Here is an 18,050-nt window from a genome sequence, read left to right as displayed (position 1 = left end):
ATGGGATCTTAATGTTGTTCTGGCTCAACTGATGAAACCTCCATTTGAACCTATTGACTTGGCTCATTTTAAATATCTTACTTGGAAAGCTGTATTCTTGATTGCCCTCACTTCTGCTCGTAGAGTCAGTGAGTTACAAGCTTTGGTTTCGGACCCACCTTTCACGATTTTTCACCGTGACAAGGTGGTTCTTCGTACGCATCCAAAATTCTTACCTAAAGTAGTGTCAGATTTTCATATCAATCAATCTATTGTTCTACCGGTCTTTTTTCCTAAACCGCATTCTCACCCTGGTGAGGCGTCACTGCATACTTTGGACTGTAAACGTGCTTTGGCGTTTTACCTTCAACGTACTCAACCTCACAGAACATCTCCTCAACTTTTCATATCGTTTGATCCAAATAGGTTTGGACGTCCTGTCTCGAAGCGTACCATCTCCAACTGGATGGCTGCTTGCATTTCTTTTTGCTATGCTCAGGCTGGTCTTTCTCTGCAGGGTCGAGTGACGGGCCATAAAGTTAGAGCTATGGCGGCATCTGTCGCTTTCCTCAGATCAACACCTATTGAGGAAATTTGCAAGGCTGCCACTTGGTCCTCGGTTCATACTTTCACCTCTCATTACTGTCTGGATACTTTATCCAGGAGGGATGGCCATTTCGGCCAGTCTGTTTTGCAAAATCTTTTTTCGTAAATTGCCAACTCCCTCCATCCCTTTTTACTTAACTTGGAGGTCACCCATGTGTGGGAATATGCTGCCTGCTTGTCCTGGGATAAAGCACAGTTACTTACCGTAACAGTTGTTATCCAGGGACAGCAGGCAGATATTCCCACAACCCTCCCACCTCCCCTGGTTGGCTTCTTAGCTTGGTATCTGAACTGAGGATCCTCACAGGAGATGCGCCCCCTAGTTTGGGCGGGAAGGCACGCGCGCATGCGCGATGCAGCACTCGAAAGCTCGAGATCTTCAAGCAAGTTTGCTCTCGAGGCTGTCCGCTGCGGGGCTCCGTCGGTGACGTCACCCATGTGTGGGAATATCTGCCTGCTGTCCCTGGATAACAACTGTTACGGTAAGTAACTGTGCTTTTTCTCAGAATTTAAACGCGGAGGCTGGGAAGGGGGCGACGGGAAATGTTGCTGCTGTACAGGCAAGTGTGTGTGTGGGGGGGAAATGCTGCTTGGGGGAAGGGGAGTATCAGACTTTAAACATGTGTACCACTTTCACAGAGAGCTAAAGCACTTCCAGAGCAGGTACAGGGGCACTGAACAGCCAACGTGTAGGAGACGTGAAAAGACGCAATTTGAAACTGGGGAATGGAGGGTTTTTGGGGTTTTCACTTTTTCTTTCCTGCAAACTAACGGAGATTCCCCATAACTTAAAATGTTAACTATAGCTGTAAGAATTGTAAACAGCAGGGGGCGCCAAACCCTGGCTGGGGAAGCAGGTCAGTGCCTCCTGCTCTTCAAATAGAGGCCAGTGGTACTAGATGCACTTTGACCGTACCTAGGGGGCGCCCTGGAGTACTAGGTTTATATGCGTTTCTTTTTCTGGTTCTTACATTACAGCCCCACCACCAAAGTACAGTTTGAAAATTGTATCAAAATGGCACTGCAGACATCAGCACCTGAAATTTGCAGACCTGCCAAGTTATCCATTCCAAGAGGGAGATTTTTAGGCTGGTCCTGTTTTTTGTTTCTTTGTTTTTAAGTTAACATCCCAAAGCAGTATATAGTCTATGATTCTGTCCATTGGAATCAGGGATTCTGTCCATTGGATTCTGTCCATTGGAATCAGGGCTGCAGATCCCAGAATGCACCAGGGAAAAATGCTTCAGCACCTGAATAATTTCATGTAAACCATTCTGAGCTCCTCTGGGAGAACAGTATAGAAAATTGAATGAATGAATAAGGTTGGCAGAAATCCACCACTAGCCAAAAAGTCTCCTTCCTGGAAACGTATTAGCTCTGAATTTGCATGACAACCCATGCTATGACACCAGCCTTAAACACTGGTATGAATTTGATCGAATTTCTTTCATTGCTGCTTAACCAGCTGTGGCAGCCTTAAGCAGGGTTGTCAAACTCAAATACACAGTGGGCCAAAATTAAAAACTTGGACAAAGTCACGGGCCAACCTTGATGTTTATTGAAAAAATGTCTAAAATTCAGAAAGATTTTCCTTCTCAACAGATATAATGAAAAATAGGGCACAACTCCAAAACGAAACTGTGGACAATATGTTTAAAAAAACAATATATTTTTTAAAAAAATGATATGTTTAACAAACAATAATTACATTACATTACATTAGGGATTTCTATTCCGCCATTACCTTGCGGTTCAAGGCAGATTACAAAAGAATTATCGAAGATGTATTACAAAAAGATATCTGGTCATTTTCAAGGAAAGTAAAAGTGTGTGTGTGTGTGGGGGGGAAATGCTGCTTCTGCACAGGGAAGGCTGGGAAATGCTACTGCTGCACAGGGAAGTGTGTGTGTGTGGGGGGGGGGGGGGGAATGCCGCTTCGGCACAGGGAAGGCTGGGAAATGCTGCTGCTGCACAGGGAAGTGTGTGTGTGTGTGGTGAGGGGGGGGGGAATGCTGCTTTTGCACAGGGAAGGCCGGGAAATGTTGCTGCTGTACAGGGAAGTTTGTGTGTGTGTGGGAAATGCTGCTTCGGCACAGGGAAGGCCAGGAAATGTTGCTGCTGTACAGGGAAATGTGTGTGTGGGGGGAAATGCTGCTTCTGCACAGGGGAGGCCGGGAAATGCTGCTGCTGCACAGGGAAGTGTGTGTGTGTGTGTGTGGGGGGGGGGAAATGCTGCTTCTGCACAAGGGAGGCCGGGAAATGCTGCTGCTTCACAGGGAAGTGTGTGTGTGAGTGTGGGAAATGCTGCTGCTGCACAGGGAAGGGTGAGAGGGAAATGCTGCTGCTGCTGCATAGGAAAGTGGAGGGGACGGAGAGGGAAAGGGGGCCTGGGAGCAATCTTGGTTTGCTTTTTGGGAGGGGAGACAGAAGGGGGCCATGGAGACACAGAAAGACAGGCAGGCAGGCAGCGCATTAGAACAAAAGACAGAAACACAGAAAGACAGCAGGCAGGGAGAGAGACAGAAAGAAAGAAAGACAGGGTGCCAGAGAGAGAACCAAAAAGAAAGAAGGACAGACAGCAGGAGGGAGAAAGACAGAAAGAAAGGAAGAGAGAGACAGGGGCAGGGAGAGACACAGAAAGTAAGAAAGAAAGAAAGACAGACAGACATATATTCTAGCACCCGTTAATGTAACGGGCTTAAACACTAGTTAAATATATATAGCTTTTAAACCCTAAACTCCTCATTTAGCTTTATCAGGGTAAATAGAGACATATACTTATCTTAGCATATTCAAAATGCATTCTGCCTGTCGGCCATGGGGAGTGAATCCAACATATTTCGCCTAATAGCAGCGGCTTTTTCAAAGATTCCCCCTGCAGTAGCAACAGAACATTATTTAAACTAAGCTAATAAAAAGTCATGCATTTATGATAGCAAAGCTCAAATGTGCCAGCTCAGACATCTGACTTAGCCAACTTTCCAAGGGAATAGTCCCATCCTTAGTCCAATATTGTAAGATTGTTCGTTTAACCGTCAACAAGGTCAGATAAATAAATCGCTGCTGAGGTACAGTGAGGCTTTGCGCTTCCAGCAGGGTCTGATCGCCGAGAAGCAGTGCTTTATAGTCCTACTTCAGGTCGCGCTGTAAGACCAATTGAAGCTGCGCAAAGGAGGAGTTCCATAAGGAGAGTTCAGGACTCTCCAAGAAGGAATGCAGTTTCTGCATGGGGAGCCTGCTATGTTAAGCGAGCCAATACTCTTTTGATTCTGTACACGTTCTCTTTTTGGTATATAATCAGTGGGGGCTCCTCCTCCTCCTCTCTTTGTCCTTTGTTCTCTTTATTACTGGTACAATATGTGCTGTTGTTGATGGCTATTGTATTTTTCAACTGATGCTTCTGTTTGCATATATCTTCATTGTGTCATGCTTGTTTCTCTTGTTGACCCTTTAATAAAAATGATATTTAAAAAAAGTCATGCATAATACAAGCAAGCACACAATATCAAACTAAAAATCTGTTTCTCTTGTTGACTCGTTAATAAAAATGAAAAAAAAAAAAAAAAAAAGTCATGCAAAACAAAAACTAAGTATTCTCATCTCTAACTGCTGAATCAACTGGGCGCCTCAAGGTTCTGAACATACAGCTGAGAGGCCCCACCCCTCTTTATATAACTTCCATTCAACTGACATCATACTCCCTCCCATATCCAAGGACCAATCAGATTAAAGAAAGCCATTCAATCTCCTGATTTAGCTCAAAGGGCAGTACTGTATTTAATGGGAAAATAAAAGATTGTTCCTTAAAATTTAAAGCTTTTTCTTTGTCTTTGTGCCACATTGCATAGTTGCACTTTGGTGACCCTAAACATGATTCTATACAGTGTGCTTAACGTTTATAGAATAATGCTTAGCGATGCAATAGTCGGTGCCTATTTTTTAGGCAACATGCAGTATATAGAATCTGGCCCTTAACGCACAGTTAATGCCTAGAAAAAGGCTACTATGTGACCATATTAATGGTTTTTGAGGTTATTTGCCTGTTACTATTACTGCTATTTAACATTTCTATAGCACGGATAGGCATATGCAGTGCTGTACAACAACATATTTAAGAGACGGTCCCTTCTTGGTAGAGCTTACAATCTAATTAGCAGACAACAGGACAAGTAGGGGACTAGGGAGTTTCTCAGGGTGCTTAGAATGAGGGGGTTATGAGTTAAATGCATTGTCGAAGATGTGGGCTTTTACTCCGGATCTGAATAGTTCCAGGGATGGAGCTTCACATACTGACTCTGGTGCAGCAAGAAAGAAAGGGTGCGGTGTGGAGTTGCTAGTAGAAGAGAAGGGTACAGATAAGAGAGATTTGCTTGATGAATGGAGTTCCTGGGGAGGAATGCAGGGAGAGACAAGAGAGGAGAGCTAAAGAGAGAATTCATTTGTAGGTCAATAAGAGGTGTTTGAACTGTATACAGAAGTGGATGGGGAGCCAGTGAAGTGACTTGAGGAGAGGGGTAATGTGAGCACAGCATGTTACTGAATTTTTCAGAATTTTTCAGTCAGAAAGTGTGGCATGGGTGGAGAGTGGGTATGGAACATTAGCCAGCTAGCACATTATTCTTACCCAGTGGCATACCTAGAGGGGGCGATCCGCCCCGGGTGCACGCCCCAAGGGGAGTGCTGCATAGGAGAGTGCTGCAAGGGGACGATGGGGGACCAGCGGGGTTAAATACAACTCGAGCCCCGAGGCTTATCTTCATTCCTACCTTCCCTGCTGCGCACACATAGCCGACCGGAAGTCTTCCCCGATGTTAGCCGATGGCAAAGCCTGCCCTCCAACATCAGCGCTGACATCGGGGAAGACTTCTGCTCGGCTATGTGTGCGCGGCAGGGCAGGCAGGGAATGGAAGATGAGCCTCGTGGCTCGAGCTCCATTTGGCTGAGAAAGTTGCTATAAGGGGGGAGGGAGTGCATTTTTGGACACAAGGCATGAACTTGGAAAAGAGGATGGAGGAAGGGAGGGAATGAGTTGCTGAGGTGGGGGAGAGAATGTGTTTTTGGACATGGGATGAACTTGAGAGAGAGGAAGGGAGGGAAAGAGATGCTGAGGTGGGAGAGGGAGTGCGTTTTTGGACACAAGGCATGAACTTGGGAGAGAGGATAGAGGAAGGGAGGGGAAGAGGTGGGGGAGGGAGTGCATTTTTGGACACAGAAGGCATGAACTTGGGAAAGAGGAAGAGAAGGAAAGAGATGCTGAGGTGGGGAGTGAGTCGTGGCTCGTGTTTATGGGACGATATTGAGATGGATGTCAGAAGCATGATAGTGCAGTATTTTTGTAGCGCCAGTTTTTCGTATGATTCTGGGTAATTCTAGTTAGACAAACATCTGTGTTAGTTAAGGACCGCGCCCAAATAGAAGCGTACGGAAAAACAGGTGAATAAAACATTTAAATATAATGTAGCTAAGGCCAGAAGAAAAAACACACTAAAGATTAATATAAGGAAAAGAATGGTGTTTTCTTGTGTACTTTGCTGTTGAGCTAAATCATGGTGGAAATCATGATTACATGATTACATGGAGCCCAGTTTAGGTTCTTTTGTATGTACTATGACTGTCCTGTCTTAGGCCAGCATCTTGTGCCAGTGAATAGTTTCTGTTCTTTGTTCAGCTTCCCGCCTTTAGCCTCGTGGTTCTAATTGTTAACAGATGTGCTCAGGCTAGTTAGGAAAAGCATATTAAATTCCATATTCCAAACTGAGATATAAAATGTATGAAGTATGAATGGCCAAGATATGAATGAAATTATGAATGTTTGGGGCCCATGAATGTAATATGTGGTAATATATAAATGGTTTTATAAGCAGAAACACTAAGAAAAAATCTTGAGCACAACATCTGGAAGTGATTAGAGTCAGTCTCAAGAATAGGGAGAAGGGGGGCATTGGAAGCCCACGCTTCAGGAAGAGGAGAGGGGGATTTAACCCCCCCTTTTTCTCCTGAGTAAGATTTCTGTGTAAGGCCATGCAATTTGAATCTGTCAGTTTAGGAGGTTTTTTTCCTTTAAGGCTCAGAACTTGTCAGCATGGAAGGACTGAGAATTTACCATGTTAATAATTGTGAATTCTTTTGAATGTTAATGTTAATTCAGAAATCATCTGAAACTTTGACTAACTTTTAAACATGGAGGAATGTTTCTTTGTCTAAACTTTAAGACCACCCAGAGAAATGTTATTGGTCGTCAAACTTGATGATGTCACTAAACCAAAAGTTATATAATAGACTGTAATGAGATAGAAAGACGAGACCATTGTGAGAAGGCCAGTCTTTGGCCACGATGATGATCTCCCATGAGCGCAACGTAAGCAATTATGCTGTTCTTTTGATCTAATAATGGGAAAATAGAACCAATAATTCAATAAATCCTGGTTATAATTTTAAAACCTTGCGCTGGTGTCATTTTGCATGTAGAATTATTTTCAAACCTGAAGCTTTCACAAATGGCGTCAATGCCCCATGCTCAATTGGTGGCGAAACCCGGGAACTAACTAATTTGACGCCTTGAAAAAGCTTATAGGTTATTCATAGAACCTCTAGGAACTCTAGAGATTTCGCATGGTTGTGTAACAAAAGGTAGTCACAGGTTGACTGGCTGCGCAGGAATATGGCGGAAATTAGAGATAAAACGGGACCGGAAAACTGGAAAATTGTGAGTATTACGCCTGTTTAAAGAAAAAAAAATTAAAAATAATAAAAAAAAAAAAAAAAAAATTAATTAAAAATAATAATAATAAAAAAAAATTTTATTTAACAATAAGGAGCATGCTGCTTGTATATATCTGTACATAATAAATTTGTGGGTAGAGGGATATGAAGTTAGTGGAAATTAAATATTAATGGAAAAAGAAAAAGAAAAAATTAGAAATAAAAGTAACACAGAAAGAATGTTGTGAAAAGAAAGAAAAAAAAAATCCCTTGCAGTGCTGGCATTTTTCCATCTGGCTTTTAAACTGAGCAGTGCCTGTCTGAAAGAAGAAAAAAAAAATTAAGTTTTTGCTTGTCTGATAACAGAAGTTACTGAGTTTGAAGAAAAAATATATATTCTCCGGCTGTGTGTCTAAGTTTTGTCTCTGAACTAACTCTTTCTCTCTGTGAAAAAGAAAACTGTCTGTTTTAATCTGACTTTGAAAAGTTTCCCTCACCCGTCTCTTTGTTTGAAAAAACGGGCTGAGGGCACCCCCCCTTCTTCTTTGTCTCCCTCTGCATTTTCAGTGCCTATCTGAAGTAACTACTTTGAAAAGAAAAAAGAAATTGTGTTTCTCAGCTCTGTCTTTCTAAACTCCAGTTCTGTCTCTCTCTGTTTTTTTTGCTCTGCCCTAACTGTTTCTCTTGTCTCTGGAAAAAAGAAAAGAAAAGTTAATGGTATCTTACAAGAAGCCCTCTCGTTCTATGCTGTTCCTTTGTTTGAAAGAGCGGGCTGCAAATGGGGGATTTTCACCCCCCCCCACCTTTTTCCTCCATGCCTTCCACAGAGCTATCACGTGAGGAAAGAGGGGGAGGGAATAGCAGCAATGGAGTCCTTTGTCTCAGGGCTACAGATTTTCCAACAGGTATTTGCTTATATACTAGTCAGTTAACGAATTTGATTCTTCTTTTTTGAGAAGTCTCGGAGCAAGTCTGTTTTGCATATAAAAAGGGTTTATTGAGAACTGGTAGTTTAGCAAGACATGAGAATCCTATGTATCCGTGGCTTAAATTTGTTTCCGATGTAGTAGAAAAAAAGAAAAGCTTATGTAGTGTGAATATCAGGATTCAATGTGGTCTCTCTCTGATAAAACTTTACCAGCATGCTGTTTAGAGTTCCGGAAAGTTTGTGTATGTTGTTTTTGTAGTGTAGATCTGTGCTGTTAAGAACAATTGAGGTACTTTAGTAGCTTCAGAGCTGTTTGTAGCCTAGGGCTATGTCAAAGAATGCATTAAAAAGAGGTTATGTAGCCTGTATGTTGTTTCTTTATATTTTAAAAAAGGGTTATCAGAATATTGGAAGAACAGAACTGTAGGATCAGAAGGAATTGGAAAGTGATTTTTAAACAAGAAAGTGAAGTGAAAAGGAAAAGAAAGTTTGAATAGCTAGATCGTTTAAATGTTTGGCTGTTTCAAAGCAGGGAGATAGTCTGTAGAACGAATGTACAGGAATGTGGAAAGAAAGCTTGTGAAATGTGTTAATTCCCTGGGATCTGCTATGGTGGAGTTCGATAGGGAAGATGGGAGAAAAGAAAGAATTCTGCTGGACTTGGGAATGTATTCAACAGTGAAAGGATAATTTTGTGGAAAAGAAAAAGATTTATTCCAAAAAACAGATACCATGCTTACAAGAAAGATTGTTTTTATGAGCAAGCAAAGCAGTGCATGAGAAATAAAATCCCTGCCTTTATATTTTTATCTCAGGGTTCAAATTAGTTTTGAATATGAATTTTTGTGCCCCTGCATGGTTTATAAAGTATTTTTAAACTTGTGCATTGTCCGGAATGTATGATTAGGGAGTAATTAAATTTAAATGCATTTTAAAATTAAATTGGGAAGTTTAAAATAAAAAGATTAAGAAAAATAGAGGTTAAGTACCTATATATTTTTTTTTGAAAATCGAAATAAATGTGAAACAAAGGGCTTGCTAACTTAGTTAACGGGAAAAGAACAATTATAATAAACTTTTATGTAAGTGGATGAATTCGGAATTGAAATTTTGCTTACTTTTTACAAGTAAGCTCTTCAGGATAGGAACCTAATAAAAAATATGAAATTGAGAATAATTCCCTGATGTTAGAAAAAAAGAAAGTCTAATTTTACCATGGAGAGAATGTGTCTGCATGTTTAAATTTTCCTGTGGCCATATTTTGGTACTACAGGACCCTGAAAAAAGTCTATTTAATCTGTATGTTTTGTGTTTCAGTTAAGAACCTTCTTTGAATCTTTTCAACAATTCTACACAGAAGACTCTGCAATACAAGAATTTTGCAGAGGGGATAACGTGCCATGTGTTTCTTTTTTCTTTGTTCTTTTGTTAATGAACATGTGCTTTCCTTCCAGGATTTACACTGATCAGCAGTACCACATTCCACCACTAGAGCTGTGGAGAACACAGAGAAAAAATTCCGATGCTGAATTTTCGGCGGGAATTTCAGTGTTCCTTTGTCTTCAACTAATGAGCTGTGCTTACCTTTCAGTTGTACCAGTACGGGTGTAAAGAAAAGCAGTTCCATAGTTACAGAAAAGCCAAGCTTGAATTATGAAAACGTTGCAGCATGAACTTTTTAAAGCCATGATTTAAATTTCACTGAAATTAATTTAGAGACTCCGACCTTACAAGTTGCTAAAACTATTTGCAAAAGACATTTCTGGACTCATATAAAAAATTTTGAATGAAAAAACAGACTTTATCTTAAACCATGTTACTTTAAATCACTTCATTTGAATTAGGCTTCTGAACTTTAATTATGCTTTTGCATAATTTCATAGATTTATTATGATATTGTATTAATAACTGTATTTTCTTTATCATTGTCTTCATGCATTGTTCTCAGAAAATATTTTGTGTATCCTGTATTTTAAATTTTATTTCATATGACTGTATTTCCATATACAGTGGCAGCTTCTAAGCTGTAACACAGTGCCACAATATTGTTTAATTGGGTTTAACAGCTGATATCATCAGTCCTTTTAAATGATTTTAATTTAAATTTGAGAAATGAGTTCCTGCAACACACACAGAAAAAGAAAACTTATATCTGATGTGCATGCATTATCTGCACATAAGTACATTTCCATATTAAGCATATATTTGGGTTTTCTTAACACTGTGCATTATTTTACACTTTATTGATTTAATTCCAAAATTTTATAACATAACACTTTTGAGCATAGGGACTAATTAAATTAGGTAATACTGAGGTTCACTTTATCTTAGAGAAATATAGGGTTCTATTTTTCTTTAACTATATTTTCTCTAAATTTTCTGACTTTTAAACTTTAAAAGTACTGGAGTTTCATGAATACCTCTATAAATAAAACAACAGACGTCTCTGCTCTAGGACTGTACTTGCACCTAGAACAGACACTGTCTAACTACCACTGGAATGGTAAGTTTCCTATATGATATGGTTTAGACAGCAACTTACATAAATGTACACTTAGATGGGTTTTATCTAGAATAGTGGATGGGATTTGCTTGCATTCTCACTAGAGAATTCAAGTAAGCTTTGGGTAAGATCTTCTAGGCACCTGCCGTTGCAGGCCTAGGTAGTACATTTTTCTGGCTTTTGCTATCTAATTGGCATTTAAAAGAATATACTTGCACAGACACACTGATCCATAAGAAGAACCGTACCCTGAGTGAACCCCAGCGCCACAGATAAGACCACGAGCTCAATTATGCATATTACTTCATAAATTCAGTAATATCCAAGAGGGGAATGAGTCGTGGCTCGTGTTTATGGGACGATATTGAGATGGATGTCAGAAGCATGATAGTGCAGTATTTTTGTAGCGCCAGTTTTTCGTATGATTCTGGGTAATTCTAGTTAGACAAACATCTGTGTTAGTTAAGGACCGCGCCCAAATAGAAGCGTACGGAAAAACAGGTGAATAAAACATTTAAATATAATGTAGCTAAGGCCAGAAGAAAAAACACACTAAAGATTAATATAAGGAAAAGAATGGTGTTTTCTTGTGTACTTTGCTGTTGAGCTAAATCATGGTGGAAATCATGATTACATGATTACATGGAGCCCAGTTTAGGTTCTTTTGTATGTACTATGACTGTCCTGTCTTAGGCCAGCATCTTGTGCCAGTGAATAGTTTCTGTTCTTTGTTCAGCTTCCCGCCTTTAGCCTCGTGGTTCTAATTGTTAACAGATGTGCTCAGGCTAGTTAGGAAAAGCATATTAAATTCCATATTCCAAACTGAGATATAAAATGTATGAAGTATGAATGGCCAAGATATGAATGAAATTATGAATGTTTGGGGCCCATGAATGTAATATGTGGTAATATATAAATGGTTTTATAAGCAGAAACACTAAGAAAAAATCTTGAGCACAACATCTGGAAGTGATTAGAGTCAGTCTCAAGAATAGGGAGAAGGGGGGCATTGGAAGCCCACGCTTCAGGAAGAGGAGAGGGGGATTTAACCCCCCCTTTTTCTCCTGAGTAAGATTTCTGTGTAAGGCCATGCAATTTGAATCTGTCAGTTTAGGAGTTTTTTTTCCTTTAAGGCTCAGAACTTGTCAGCATGGAAGGACTGAGAATTTACCATGTTAATAATTGTGAATTCTTTTGAATGTTAATGTTAATTCAGAAATCATCTGAAACTTTGACTAACTTTTAAACATGGAGGAATGTTTCTTTGTCTAAACTTTAAGACCACCCAGAGAAATGTTATTGGTCGTCAAACTTGATGATGTCACTAAACCAAAAGTTATATAATAGACTGTAATGAGATAGAAAGACGAGACCATTGTGAGAAGGCCAGTCTTTGGCCACGATGATGATCTCCCATGAGCGCAACGTAAGCAATTATGCTGTTCTTTTGATCTAATAATGGGAAAATAGAACCAATAATTCAATAAATCCTGGTTATAATTTTAAAACCTTGCGCTGGTGTCATTTTGCATGTAGAATTATTTTCAAACCTGAAGCTTTCACAAATGGCGTCAATGCCCCATGCTCAGGAGGGAATGCGTTTTTGGACACAGAAGGCATGGACTTGGGAGAAAGGAAGGGAAAGAGATGGTTGTGCACATGGGGAATGGAAGAAAGGAGAATTTTTGGTCATAGGGAGGGAGTGAGGTACAGATGAGAGGGAGAAATATTGTGGTGGAACAGACAGATTGAAATGGATGCATGAGGGAGGGAGTGAAGGGAAGGGAATGGAGGGAGAGATGTGGCATGGTGCTGGAGAGGGGTGATAGAAGGAGAAATGTTGGGCATGAGACTGGTGGGCAGGGGCAAAAGATGAGAAAGGGATAAATGCTGGACCATGGTAGGAGGAACCAATGGACAGCAACAGAAGAATTTACAGAAGATGAGAAAGCGGAAAAAAGAAACTGGGACCTACTTTATGGAAAAATAAGTCTCCAGACAACAAAGGTAAAAAACAGAATTTATTGTCTAAAATATGTTAACTTTGGGAAATGTATATAGCAGATGTCTTTGTATTGTGTTAAAAAAAAAAAGGAAATGCATTTTTGGCTTTATTTCTACAGTTTTAAAGTACTTGCTGACCCTTGCTGTGACTGGTGGGGATCCCCAAGCACTGCCAGCAGAGGACCTCCTCTAGAGATGGCCAGAACTCCCCTCCACCAAGCACAGCAGTCGCTGGCAACATCCATAAGCCACTGAGGTGCCAGTATCTGTGACTCAGGGACGCTACTGCTGCCTGCCAATCTTGGCAAAAGGGACCCCCGGCCAACTGCAAAGGAATTCCTCAGCTGACAGCTTTGGGGTTCTCATCAGCTGAATATTTATATTTTATATTTACATTAGAGGCTCTGGTAGAAACCCATTTAAAAGGTATGTATTCTTCCCAATGAATATTTCCAAATTAATAAAGTGTCTTTGCTTATTTGTAAATGGGTCTTTACCAGAGCCTTTAATTCAGTAGCATAATCAAATGAAATAACTATTTCTGAAGTTTATAGGGATGGGCGGGGACGAAGGGGATTCCTTGCGGGGATGGGTGGGGACGGAGGGGATTCTTCGCGGGGACGAGTGGGGATGGAGGGATTCCTCGCGGGGATGGGTGGGGATGGAGGGATTCCTCACAGGGACGGGTGGGACTTCTGTCCCTGCGCAATTCTCTAGTGCACAGCCGGCCACCCTCTCTATTCTGCCGCTGCTGCTTTCCTTAACCAGCAGCAGCGGCAGTAAACAGGGGTGTCCGCAGGTGTTCACCGGCATTGCTCATCTTCTGGCCGGCTCCCCTGCTGAAAGCCGGGGGCGTCCGCTCCTTGCGTGATCCGCGGCTGCGTCGGAAGCGTTCCCTCTGACGTCATGATGTCAGAGAGAAGGCTTCCGACGCAGCCGCAGATCGCCCAAGGAGCAGGCGCCCACAGCTTTCAGCAGGGGGGGAGTGTAGACATGCTGGGCAGGGAAGGAGGGAGGATAGAAATGCTGCACAGGGAAGGGGGAAGGGTAGAAATGCTGCACAGGAAAGGGGAGGGTAGAAATACTGCACAGGCAAGGGGGGGGTAAAAATGCTGCAAAGGCAAGGGGGGAGACATGCTGCTGCTGCACAAGGAATGGAGTAGGGTAGAAATACTGCACAGGCAAGGGGGGATACATGCTGCTGTTGCAGCAACCAATTGGGGAGAGAGAGGGAAGGAGGGAGAAGGGAGAGGAACCAGAGATGCCAAGTCCATGGGAGGGAGGGAAAGGAAAAAAGGAGAGGAGATACCAGACCATGGAGGGGGAGGAAGAGATGCCATGTCATGAGGGAAGGGAAGGAGAAAGAGATACCACACCATGGTGTGGAGTGGGAAGGAAGGAAGGAAAGGAGAAGAGAAAGATGCCAAAGCATAGGGGAGGGGGTGGAGACAGAAAAATGGAGAGGGGTGAAGCTGAAATGAATCATGTGCAAAGGAGAGAAGGGACCCCAGATATACAGTTTATTGAAGGGACATAGAAAGAGGGAAATTGCCATATGGAAGAGAGAGAGGGTGTGCAGTAGATGGAAGTGGTAGAGAGAGAGAGGGCAGAAGCTGGGTGGAAGGGGCAAAGAGAGGGCAGATGTTGCATGGAAGGGAGAAAGGACAAATGCTGTATAGAAAGAAGAGAGCAAAGAAGATGATTAAAACAGAAACGACAAAAGGTAGAAAGATTTTTTGTTGCTTTATTTAGAATCAAGTAGTTTTGTAACTGTATTGATAAAAGTTTATAAATAGGAAATGGAAATAGGGCAATTTTTTGGACTAAACTCCTTTCCTCAGGCCCAGTAGACCCTCCAATGCCTAGTTGACCATTGCTGGTGGTCCAGTGGGTAAGGCAGTCAGGAGCAAAAGATGCTATCTCCTTTTCTTTCAGCTCCAATGTGAAAATGGCAACTATGACCTCTAGCAGTAGTCTTGTGTTACTACCACTAGGGACTAACTAATTGAAAATTTGAGGTATGACATATAGATTGATGTCCATCAGTGTGCATTTTTATTTGCAGATGCTTATAAAACATAATAATAATCTTTGTCAATAAAATAGTATGGCATAATAGATTTAGCTGCACTGGAGGAGCACTGCAGAATGCAAGATTATCAAATTGTATTTACCTTCCCCCTCTTTTATAAAAACAAATTGTAGTTCAATTTTAACCTTAGACTCATGTGATTTGTTTCAATCTGTTTATTGACTGTAATATAGAATTTTAGATTGAAAGCCACCCGGAAGGATTACCAATGGCATGGGATAATAAGATTTTAATAAACTTGGAAACCTGGAAGTTGACAGAACTTGAATAGTTTATTACTTATACATATATTTTTGCTGGAGACCTATCCTAACAGACTCAGTGCTGTAATTAGCATCACAGTTGCATCCACCAACTATTGGCTCATGGGGACAGGGAATGGGGCATAACTTACTCAATTGTTTAATTTCTGTTTTGTTTTTTGGATATCAGCTTTGACCTGCAATAAAATATTTCCCTTGGAATGGTATGGTATTTGGTATATGGATGAATGGATAAATGGAAAAAAAACCCAAACCCTCATTTAAATGTATGCAAATCTGATATACTGTCAAAACATAAGAGTAAATTTTCAATGACAGTTGTCCATTTAGCAAGTACTGCTAATATATGCCAGTGGATATATACCAGTGAGAGGGATTTACAGTGTATAATGCCAAGCAGTGCCAGGGCTATTCGAGAATGGAGCTTGAGCAAACTGAAGTTATCTAGTTAGGCCCAGATTCTATAAAGTATGCCTGAAGTTAGGTGCCTCGATCGGCACACCTAGCCAATCTGGGCACCTACCTTAATTTTTTAAATTGGCTTAATCAACACTGATAATTAAAAGCACCAATAAAAACCAATTTTTAAAAAACATTTTAAAAAAATTGAATTAGCTGGTAGGCACATTCCACTTTGAGGTAGGAGTTTACACTGACACACTTACTGGCAAGTAGGCAAAGTTAGGGGCAGATTCGGGGTAGATTTTGGGCATGGCTTTACTTAGGTATTGATAGGTACTTAAATTAGTTGCACTCATTTAAGCCATGAAAACCCTGGCTTAAATGGCAATGCACCTAAGGTTTTAATGCCTCCTGGTATCTAAAAACACTTTGGTGCCACTAGATATGATTCTATAAACTGTGCAAGGACGTGAGTGGCTGATCCTCAGCAGTCACTTCTTTTTGGATCGGCCAGCCCAATTGGTGTTCCTTCTTCTGTTTAATGAATTGCTGCCTTCCTACTTTGCATGCCATTTCCCCTCATTTGCATGCACAGATCGGATCAAGTGGGAGGTTGATCAGCCAGGAGGTTAATGAATCGGGTCGGGGTCGGAGAAGGCTCGCAAAGCCCAAAGTTAGGACAGCAGGCAACAAAAGTGGCCGCCTTAACTTTATCTGGTTGACTATTCAGTTAGTTGTCTCAATATAGAAGAACACCAGATTCATCTGGTGTGATATAACATTAGCTGAGCTGATGTCACCGGCTGGTAATATTTATTGAGTGATGGGGGCAGGGTGGACAGAGGGTAAAGGGAATATATGAGGTGTTATCAAGGGTCTGTAGAATAAAGATTGACAATTTTATAAGAGGAAGTAAGAAAGGGTTAACAGACAGAGCTTGTAAGAAAGAAAAATGATTAGGGAGGTTTCTAAGGTGATGGGGTGGAGCAGTCACGTGATTGGTTGGATGTTGTGGCAGTTTGGAGTGAATTCTGTGAGGAAAGGGGAACAGTAGAGTAGTCTCTTCAGGAAAAGATTATCCCTCCCTCCCTCCCATTTGTGCTGGTGTTATGTTTTGTGTTAGTGTTGTGGGGTGGGGTGGGGGGTGTACATGTTATATGTCGACTTGGGTGGATTTGGTGAAGCTTATGGGGTTGGGGGAGGTGGTCGCAGCTTTGGGTGGGGCGGAAAATGGGGTTTGGCCCAGTTGGATCTGGGAGATGAGCAGTTAATAAATAAATAAATGTAACACTCGTATGCGATACCGCTGCGAGGGGAAGCATGGCCTTGCGTCACCGTGGATCATGTTTGGGGGGAGGGGAAGCATGACCTGGCGTCACCGTGGGTCATGTTTGGGGGGAGGGGAAGCATGACCTGGCGTCACCGTGGGTCATGTTTGGGGGGAGGGGAGGGGAAGCATGGCCTTGCGTCACCGTGGGCCATGTTTGGGGGAATGTTATAAATTTAAAGACTTAACTGGAGCTAGTTTCGACACCGAATAGCTCCCTGGGGATGTGTGAAATATGCATTGGGGGTTTGTTGGTTTTTGGACACAGATTGTATTGTAAGTGAAGATAATATTCAGATAGATAATAAAGCTGCGGCCAAATATTTATTCCAATAAAACTGAGTTGTGTGATTATTGATTGATGGTGATTAGCTTTCAGTTGCAGGTGACGGGAATGCGAATGCTAATGTTAAGAAGAACACCAGATTCATCTGGTGTGATATAACATTAGCTGAGCTGATGTCACCGGCTGGTAATATTTATTGAGTGATGGGGGCAGGGTGGACAGAGGGTAAAGGGAATATATGAGGTGTTATCAAGGGTCTGTAGAATAAAGATTGACAATTTTATAAGAGGAAGTAAGAAAGGGTTAACAGACAGAGCTTGTAAGAAAGAAAAATGATTAGGGAGGTTTCTAAGGTGATGGGGTGGAGCAGTCACGTGATTGGTTGGATGTTGTGGCAGTTTGGAGTGAATTCTGTGAGGAAAGGGGAACAGTAGAGTAGTCTCTTCAGGAAAAGATTATCCCTCCCTCCCTCCCATTTGTGCTGGTGTTATGTTTTGTGTTAGTGTTGTGGGGTGGGGTGGGGGGTGTACATGTTATATGTCGACTTGGGTGGATTTGGTGAAGCTTATGGGGTTGGGGGAGGTGGTCGCAGCTTTGGGTGGGGCGGAAAATGGGGTTTGGCCCAGTTGGATCTGGGAGATGAGCAGTTAATAAATAAATAAATGTAACACTCGTATGCGATACCGCTGCGAGGGGAAGCATGGCCTTGCGTCACCGTGGATCATGTTTGGGGGGAGGGGAAGCATGACCTGGCGTCACCGTGGGTCATGTTTGGGGGGAGGGGAAGCATGACCTGGCGTCACCGTGGGTCATGTTTGGGGGGAGGGGAGGGGAAGCATGGCCTTGCGTCACCGTGGGCCATGTTTGGGGGAATGTTATAAATTTAAAGACTTAACTGGAGCTAGTTTCGACACCGAATAGCTCCCTGGGGATGTGTGAAATATGCATTGGGGGTTTG

The sequence above is a fragment of the Geotrypetes seraphini genome, chromosome 1, assembly GCF_902459505.1.
Source record: "Geotrypetes seraphini chromosome 1, aGeoSer1.1, whole genome shotgun sequence".
NCBI lineage: Eukaryota > Metazoa > Chordata > Amphibia > Gymnophiona > Dermophiidae > Geotrypetes > Geotrypetes seraphini.
This window is presented reverse-complemented; position numbering follows the sequence as displayed.